The following is a 9,957-nucleotide window of genomic DNA, read 5'->3' as shown; positions in this document are numbered from 1 at the left end:
CTCGCTTCTCTGTGCCCACGGCCCCACCCCCGCCTGCGCAGCTGCCCCCTTCCCTCCCACCGCCTCCCAGCCTGAGCCAGGCAGTCCCTTTCAGAGGCCTAAGCCCAGCGCACAGTGAGATAAGTAGACATTTGCCGAGAATTAAGCACCGCTCGTTGACAGGCTGCAGAAATCCACCAACCCAAGGGCTCTAATACCCACGATGTTCCGGGGCAGGGGAGGGGAAAGGGAAGGGAAAACTGGGACCAAATTCCATAATCCATATTGACATAAATCTGCAGCTAGACGCAGGAACATCCTGCCACCCTACATGCCAGCCCCCTCCTCAGGAACCGAGGCCAGGGCCGTGCCACACCTTTGCCCCTGCCTGCCAGGGGGGCTCCGTGTCACCAAGCAGCCCTGGCCCTCAGTCCCAGCTCAGAGCCTGGGGTTTGAGAGAAGGCCAGGGCCCCCTCCTCGTGCCTAGGGGAGCTGGGGGCGGACAGCCATCACTGCCGGACAGGGCTGCAAGGGACCCTTCCCACTGTCCTGGGCTGCTTGACCTGGGAGAGACGCTAAAGGTCACCCTGACCTTCGTATTTCAGGGAAACAGTCGCCTCCAAACCTTGGAGAAGCCAAGGGACCAGCTTCCCCAGTGAGGACACCAGAGCCTGGGATGCAAGAACCCCCATCCCAAAGTGGGGGCCCTAGGTCCCAGCACCCAGGTGCCCATTCAAAAAGGGGCCAGTAGCTGGGCACCTCATCTGTGGCAGGCCTGTCTCTTTCTGCAATCCGTGTCTTCTTACTTTTCCAGGGCCGCTGTCATACACACACACAGACGGGACAGCTTAAACAGCAGAGATTGACTTTGCATGGTCCTGGGGGCTGGAAGGCTGAGATCCAGGTATGGGCAGGGTTGGCCTCTCCTGGGGCCTCTCTCCTGGGCTGGCGGACAGCGTCTTCTCCCTGAGCCCTCACTGGTTCTTTACTTCACCCGTCTGCATCCTCGTCTCCTTTCTTTATACGGACCCCAGCCCTATTAGATTCGAGCCCACCCCAATGAGCTAGTTTTATCTGAATCATCTCTTTAAAGGCCCCATCCCAAAATACAGGCACATTCCGAGGTCCTGGGGGTGAGGATCCCAACATGGGAATTTAGGGGGACACAGTTCAGCCCCTAACGTATGTATCTCCCTCCATCCCCATCACCACCCCACATGGGCCTGCAAGGTGAAGCCGAAGGAACTCAGGCCCCAGCAGCTTCTCCTGCTGGCGGCTCCCTCTGCCATGCTTCTGAGACCCTGGTGACCCCATGACCAGCTGCACCCCCTCAGCATTCAGAGTGGGACACCTAGCAGCCAGTATGACTCATAATGCAGGTCCCCAAAACTACCTACAAGAAGTCTGGCCAGAGTGAAGTGAAGTCAGGGGGGCAGGAAGTCCAGCCCTGAATTTCTCCTGCTTCCTCCTGGCTGCTGATGAGATCAAGGAACCCTGGGTGATCTGTAGGAACCCGCAGTTGCTCCCTGCAGATATGAAGAGTCCTGCCCAGCAAGCCCCCACCTCCCAACCACTGCTCCACTCCCCGCCCTTCCAGACAGCTCCCCAGGGATAGATGAGGGGAGCATTCTGTCAGCGAAAAGACTGTGCCCCGGCCAGGTACAGTGGCTCGTGCCTGTAATCTCAGCACTTTGGGAGGCTGAGGCGGGTGGATCACTTGAGTCCAGGAGTTCGAGACTAGCCTGGCCAACATGGCGAAACCCCATCTCTACTAAAAACACAAAAATTAGCCAGGCGTGGTGGTGGGCACCTGTAATCCCAGCTACTCGGGAGGCTGAGGCAGGAGAATCGCTTGAACCTGGGAGATGGAGGTTGCAGATCTCCAAGATCCATACACCATTGCACTCCAGCCTGGGCAACAAGAGCAAGACTCTGTCTCCAAAAAAGACTGTGCCCTGAGCTCCTCTCACCTCTAATCTGCCACCTCCCCTGCTGGGCACTGGGCACAGTGACCCCCAAGCCAGCCCAATGAACCACCCTGAAGACCAAAGAAGTTGGCTAAGATATTCTTACGGAACAGCTTTGATAGCTGGAATTTACTTTCAGACTCACCACAGATATAGAAGAAAGGGTTTGGTGATGATGACCCAGATGTGCAGAAAAGAAAAAAAGCAAACCAAAACACCTGAGCCGCCCAGCCCTGCCCCCTCACCCCTGCCACGGAGTTGATGTCACATCTGTCCCCTCACCCCTGCCACGGAGTTGATGTCACATCAGCAAGGAGCTGCTCTTTGGGGCTCCTGGGGACTCCCCATGTGGCCATGGCCTACCAGAGATGAAGGCAGGAAGGGGGCGAGGCCCCTCTCAGCCCGGTCCAGACCCTAAGGCTGCCGCGCTGCCTCCCTCCGTCCCTCCCCCCAGGCTCTGGTTCCAGCCTCACTCCCTGGGAGGCCGGGCTCCACTGCTCCAGCAGATAAACCTGCCAGGGTTCATGGCCGCTGCTGGGCTGTCCAGCACGCCTCCGTGGCTCTCTTTGGCCTGTCTGCCCTAAATAGAGCTGTGGGAGGAAGCGGAGGGGGGCTGCCCCAGGAAGGGTGGCCTGTCTCGGACCTCTCCCTCCAGCCCTGGGCCTGTCCCGGACCCTGCCAGGGTCTGCAGTGTCTCCGTGCCTGGGTGCAGGGGTCCCGGTGGGTGCTTTCCAGTGCCAGCAGCAGCCCTCCCACCCCCATGATCACAGGCCCTCATACCCCGAGAGGGAAGGGACAGGTCCAGGCTAATGGCTGGTGGGTGCGGGGGGATGGGGGGGGGATTGGGGAGGGGGAAGTCACCAGCTCCCCCTTTCCTTCCCCTCTAAGGAAAAAACTCCAGCACTTCCCGGTGAGGAAGCTACTGTTGACTTTTCAGAGGTTAAAACGAGTCTAAGGGGCCTTGGCCCAGGGTCAGGGCCGTGGAGAGCGTGGGAAGGAAGATATAGGGGAAAGTACAATCCGGGACTGGGAGGAACCCGGGGGCGGGGGGATGAAGGAAGAGGGGAGGCCAAGGAAGGAGAAGGGGACCACCGGGACTGTGCTGAGAGCAATGCCAGGTCACCCCACCCACCCCCCTCCCAGCCCAAATCCTCCACCACATCCCCACCCCCCTCCCGCCCCGCCCACCCGAACAAGTCCAGAAACCCGCACCCCCCGTGGCTTCACCCTCCCACCTCATCAGCAGGTGCCCCCAGCAGTCCCGACTCCACCGCACCATCTCCACCATCCGGGGGTCTCCGGCGGGGCGCTGCCTGCCCTGCCTCCGCGTGGCTTTCCCGGTGAATAGCCTGAGCCGAGGTGTGTGTGCGAGAGGCTTAGGGGAGGGAAGCAGGATTGGACCCAGGGAGAATTTAAACCGCAGCATTGGTCGCAACTATAACAGAGGCCCAGCCATCCCACGGAAAGCTCCCTCAGAGCTGGCGCAGCCAGAGGCCCAGGCCGACCTCACACCTGCAGGGAGGCGGGCGTTGGATGTGGGTGGCCCAGAGCGGGAGCACAGAGCTAGGAGAGGCAGCTCCCCTCAGCCCCACAAGCACCCGCCCCACAGGGAGATGGAGTGACACCACGGTATCGCCACGCCCCCCAGCCCCAGCATCCTCCAGCTTCTCATCCCACTCAAAACCCGGCCACCAGTGGAGCCTTTGGAACACACCCTCGTGCTGACCTCCCTGCTCCGCAAGGCTGCCTGCGTGAGGAATGCCCACCCGCTGTGCTCACAGCTGGCACCGAGGCCCAAACACTATCCTCTCCTTTCCTATTTTCCAGGGGACAACTGCCCGCCCGCCTTCTGCACAGAACACCAGTTCCAGAAAGGCGGGGACCCAAACTGCCCTGCCCACACGCACCTCAGCACCGAAATCAGGTCCTGCAAATGGGGAAACTGAGGCAGAGGCGGAGGGCAGAGTGCCCAGGCCCCTCCGGGAAGGTCCCTGGACACCGGTGGGTGGAGCTGTCCCGGCTGTTGGGGAAGAATATGTTTTCAATAGTCCCTCCTAAGGGTGGGGGACATGGCTGGGGACGAGGGAGGTTGCTCCAGCCCCAAGCGGCCCAGGGGCAGGCGGAGGAAGGGGAGGGAGAGGCGGCTTTGAAACCCTGCTGGTGCAACCGCAGCTTGATGAGGGCAGTGTTGTAGTTACACTTTTTTAATTAAGTGAATAATTAAAAAGAAGTTGATTATCAATTAGCTAATTAAATAATCCATTTTACTTTCATATTCCCGCTTTTCCCCTATTTTTTTCTTCCTTGTATTTTTCTCTTTTTTTTTTTTTCCTTTTTTTTTTTTCTTTTTTGGTTAATCACTGTGGCCGCGGTAATGAGCCGCCTCGGGTTGCCAAGCAACCGGCTCCCAGTTAAACAGGCGCAGCTGCCTCCGTCAGCGCCCTGACGGCTGCGGGGGAGGGGCGGGTCCTCGGAAGCCCCTTCTGCGCGGCGCCCGATGACACCCCTGGCAGACACGCCCGGCGGTGGGGGATCCGGGGTGGTCCACGCCCTCCACGCGCTCCAGGTCCTGAGGGTCCGGGGGGTGCGGCCCGCCTTCCGCCTTCCCGCCCCTCTGACCCCATCCGAGCTGCCTTGCGCGCATCGGTGCTGCGGGCCTCAGTTTCCCCGCTGCTGGGGCTGGGATCCCGCGGCCGCAAGGACCGGCTGAGAGCTGGGGGGCGCTGTGCCGGGGGCGGGAGGGAGGCGGCCCTGAGGACTGCGCGCCCCCCACACCGGGGCCCGGGCGGGACACACGCCCAGCGGGACCCCTGAGCCCCCAGGCTGGGGACCGGGAGGGGCTCCGGGGAGGCTGGTGAGGCCAGGACGGAGCCGCCCCCACCCGTAGCCGTGAAACGGGAGGTACGCGGCCCCCTGGAGCTGCCCCGACTGCAGCCGAGGGGGCGACCTGTGGTGCCAACCGCCTGACCCTGCTTGGCCGCCGCCGCCTGCGGGTCTCCAGCAGGTCCCATCCCACGCGCCCGCGGGGCCCGCTCCAGAGGCTCCTCCGAGGCCGCTGCAGAGGCGCGGCCAGGCTCCCATTTCTGCGCATCCCTGGCGCTCAGACACGGCCTGGACCGGATACCCAGCGACTCCCTTCGGCCTCCACCGCCTCCTGGGGAGGGACCGCGCTCTGCTCCCACGCGGGGCCCGGGGGTCTCCGCAGCCCTGGCCTGGGCGCGTCCGTCGGGCTCCTCGGCTCGGAGCACCCCCCGCCCCGCCGCCCCACCAGCGCCTCTCCGGAGCGCTCACCCCGCCCCCGACTCGTGTTGTTGTTGTGTGGTTTTTTTCTCTAATTCTCCGGAGTTACTCTTTTGTTGCCAATTGTTTCTATGCCCGGAGGCCACGCTGTAAATGAGATGTTACATCTGCACCGAGCTAAGTAAACACTTTATAAATGAATAAATAAGTGAATAAATAACGAAATCGTCATCTCGGGGTGGCCCGGCTGCCAGGGCTCCGGCCGCCGGCCTGCGGGGGTCTGTGTGGTCCCGGGCCCTGCCCTGGGGTCGGGGAGGCGCCGGGAGGGGCCGTTTCCCAGCCGTGTCCCTACCCTGACCCCCTCTTCCTTCCTCTGCCAAATCATCCTCCAGACTCTGGGCGTTTGGTCCCCAGATGTCGTGTGGGATTCGTGGCTTCCACCCACCGCTTCTCAAACAAAAACGGGTTGTCACCGCGGCTCTTAACCCTGGGCGAGCCACGGAGCGTTTCTTCCCGGGATCGGGATCGGGCCGCGGCTCGAACCGGCATCTGCAGAAGGAAGGCCCGGCCCTGTAGGCCGCCGCCGCCCCAGGACGGGACTGGTGGCCTCTCCACGTCGTGTCCGGACCCGACACATTGCCTCCAACGGGAAAAAAGGGGAGCAGCGGAGCCTCCGCCTCCCAGCCCGGCCTCTGCCCGCCCTGCCCTGCGTTGGAGGCACCAGGCCGGCCCAATTCCGAGAGGCTGAACTTCGCAATTATCACGGATAACAAGAACAAATGAAAAAGCACTCATTGAGTAACTGATATCAATTATGAAGCCCAGCTTTAGAGTCTGGAATAAATGATAGGGGAATTGGCCTGAGAGAGAAGGAAGCAGGCGTGTTATTATTTACGCCAGATTAAGAAAAGTATCCAATTTGCTGGCCATCTCCCTCCCCATGGGAATTGGCATCAATTTTATTACTGTTCTTCCGATTTTAATATTCTCTAAATGAATTACTATTGAGCGAGGTAGTTAGTCAATAGTTTAATGCAATTAATTATCTTTAAATCACTTTGTTATATTTCCTTTTTTTGAGAGACAGAGAGTCCTAACTCTAAACTCTAGTAAGCAGTAGTTCACGGGAAAGTGGAGAGAGTGGGTATTTGCAGGGCCGGGGCCTGGGGAACCTGGGTAGGGTCAGTGGTGAGGGTTCTCCCTGTCCTGGTCTCAGATCTCCTGATCAGAGCAGGCGTGAACTATGGACACTGTAGGGAGACCTTCCACCGTGGGTTTAGCCAGCTGCAGCCAGGAGGCTGAGAAAGTACTGAAGGCAGCTGGGAACGCTGCCGCACAGGCACCGCCAGCCGCAGTCTGGGCCTGTTTTGTCTTTAGTAAGTGGAAAAATTAAATTCACAGATCATGCCCCTCGGCTGTTTCTTTTCTGGTCCCTCTGGGGCTCTTCCCTGGCCATGCCTGGGTGAGACAGAGGCTTGCTACTGGGTGTGGCCCTCTAAACTGCCCAGCGGCCCTTCCTGGCTGCACCCGGTTTTTCCACCTTCAAGGATGGAGGAAGCGTGGACGCAGGGAAGGACTTGGAAGAAAGACTGTGTTAGGAGGGGCACTGGGGAGTCTGATAGTATTTCCAAGTTACTCTATGCTAGCTTCTTTCTTGTTTGTGGGGATAAGCAGAAGCCTCATCTCTCCCACATGTACCCCGGTAGCCCCCCCTCCCAGACTAAGGGGGATTCCACAGGCCTCCCAGCACCTGAGCTGGGGAGCCCAGGCCCGGGGCTGCAGGACCAGGGTGGAACCACCAGCTAAGTTTCCAAGAAGCCTGACTGATCTCTCCAGGACTTGGGGACTGGAGGCCCTGGCGTTTCGGGGAGGTGCTGGAAGGTGCTTCCCTTGGTCCCAGCTGCCTGTTCTCAATAGTCTACTGCTCTGGTTAGAAGCAAGAGGGGACAGTGATCTCAGCTCCAACCAAGGGCCTCCAATTTTCCACAACAACAATAACAACAACAACGACAACAAAAAGTCTTCTGTTTTTTCCCATTCTGTTTTTTCCCAGGCCCGACTGCAGCCCTGGAAAAAAAGTTGTCCCCCATGAGGTCTGAGGATGGAATATTTGCTAAGAGGGACGAGATGGGAGGGAGCGGAGGACGGGAAGACAAACTTTTCTTTTCCTAGCAGCCCAGAGTAACTGTTCTCCCAAACATTAGGACACCAAGGGGGGCCGTGGGGGATGGGCAGGGGATGGGCAGGTCCTGCTGGTAGACGGATGATAGATAACAGATAACCTTGTAGACAGTAACTCGCCTAGGCCAGACTTTGAGCCCAGGGTAATAGAGTGCTAATGGCACAAGGGCCAGCGGTTGCAAAGTGCCGTGCGTGGCGTCTGGTCCCATCTAAGACCCATTCACAGAGTGTGCAGGTGTCTGTGTGAGTGCGGGTGGGTGCAGGGGTGCCAGTGTGTGGCCCAGACACCCACAGGCCTCTCTGGAACGCCAAGACAATCCCTGAAAATTTTCTTCTTCCTCCCACTGAGCCACCCATCAGCCCCCAAAAGAAATGCTGGAGCTTCTCACCATTCAGCGAAAATTGAATTCCCCCGAAATAGCTCCGAGGACAGGACCTGGTATTTCATAGTGTTTTAAAAGTAATATTCCTTTTGTTGGTGCCGTGAAATAGGGCACCAGGAACACTACAAGAAATAAAAAGAGTAATTTCTCAGTGGAGAAGTTGCCTGTTTCCAATTCAGGCCCCAGATCGCTGGAACCTGGGTCCTGGATGCTTCGCTCTGACGGCAGCGGCTGGGTCCTCACGGGTCGGGAGGCCCGCCCCTCCCAACTCTCACATCTGGAATTGGCATCAGGGGCGCTGCGGGCTCCGGAAGTTCTCACACTTCACGACTCATTAAACCGGAGTTTGGATTCCTCGGGAAAGGGGATGAGGGTGCGAGTTACGCTGGGGGGCTGGGTTTGGGATGGCAGCAGTGGGCCCGGAAGGAGGGGTCGGGGACACGATCTCTGGGGAGTCCCCCTCCCCCAGGGCTTGGGAACACTCTCAGAGCCCACTTCTATGGTGCAGGCCTGGTAGCGTGTCGGCTGGGGTCGGAGGTGACCTGACGTGACTTAGAAAGGGAAGAAACACCTTTCGATCCCGGAAAGCCCCTGTGTCCCTCTGGGGGGTGCCCTGGGGGAGTGAGTCCCTCCTGGACCAGGTGAACAGAGCGGAAGACGTGGGGGCATCTTATGCAATCACTCTGGCTTCATAGACAGACTTTGCTGGGGCCAAGGGAAGGGAGGGGCCAGTGCCCGCCCCCGCCGCCAGGAGAGGTCCCAGGGGCTGCCAGCCCCACCCTCCCTGGTCGGTCTTTCTGGCGAGGTCTCCCGGGGCAGGGGCCGCCCAACCTCTCCTCCACACACTCTCATTTGATGGTTACTGATACTGCCTTAATGTCTGAAGGGGATAATACTTGGGAGCTTAAAATTACAATTGCTTCTACTTAAATTTATTTGATGGCCGGAGCGTTTCCGTTATATATCCGTATATGGGTTTTCAATATCTTAAATGTTTAAAAAGGTTTTATTCTGTACTTACACTGAGTGAAATTAAAAAGAAACAGTAAAATGTTTGAAAATGAAGTGCATTATGTTTAATAAATTTAAAATGAACAAAGACTGCTATATCGCCAGCAATATCATTCCCTGCCCAGGGGCATTAATAAAGACTGGAGGTTTGGAAAAACAATATTTTCTATTAAAATTCTGCGCTGTGTTTCAATATTAAAAGGATATGTGATGAATTTCCAGTGTTACCCAGACGGGGTCAGAGATTAATTTCATTTCTTTCTGGTCAGCATTCTGTCGATAATTAATCAAAAGCTGAGTTTCTTAATGAAACACTTTTCATAAAGTGATAATTAGCAGGAAAGAGGCGGCTCGCAGACAGTCCCCGCGAGCTGTCTAATAACCGGTGAGGCGCGGGGCTGGGTCCTGGGGGCCGTGGCCGGGGGCCGCGGGGACAGGAGCTCCCCTGGGAAGGGGCTGAGCTTGGGGAGTTGGAGCCCTCGCCCGGCCGAGCCCTGAGCTGGGCGGCTCTGCAGACCGGCCCCGGGACTGTTATTATCAGGCCGCAGAAGGAATCAGGAGAAGCCGGCGCGCGAGGGCCCGGCCGAGCCACCCCCTCCCCTGCCCAGTAAGGCCGCTGGGACGCTGTGTGATCTTAGGCAAGTCCCTTCCCCTCTCTGGGCCTCTGCGCGCCCTCCTACTGGAGGAACGCTTGCAAGCAGAAACCCTCTGGCCTCCAGCGCGGAGACACTGGCCCTCGTCCTAGCCAGCTGCCCTCCCCGCGGAATCCCGGGGGGACCCACCGGCACCCCTGGCCCCAGGCCGAGCTCTCGCTCACCCCGCGGCTTCTCTGTGTGCCCGGAGGCCAGCGCCACGCGGAGCCCGCGGCCAGTGGCTGGGAAGCCTGGGAGGTCGCGCTCAGGGAGGGGAAGCGAGGAGGGAGCGGGGAGGAGGAGGCGGGAGGCGTCCGCAGGCTGGGGGGGATTATTAGTGCATTATAAAATTACTAAAAATAAATGGAAAACAATTAGGGGGTTCAAGAGTAAATAAAGTTAATGGAACAAAATTAGCAGCAATTAGCGGCAACGCCCGCGCTCGCTCCCCGCAGCCCGAGTGTGGTTTGGAGCCTGGGGCCTCCGGGCTGCGAACAAAGGCCTCCCGCCGGTCCCGTCAGGCGCAGCCTGTGGGGGTCGGGCCCAGCGTCTCGGCCGGGGCGG

Source organism: Gorilla gorilla, chromosome 6 (assembly GCF_029281585.2).
Source record: "Gorilla gorilla gorilla isolate KB3781 chromosome 6, NHGRI_mGorGor1-v2.1_pri, whole genome shotgun sequence".
NCBI classification, from domain to species: Eukaryota; Metazoa; Chordata; class Mammalia; order Primates; family Hominidae; genus Gorilla; species Gorilla gorilla.
This window is presented reverse-complemented; position numbering follows the sequence as displayed.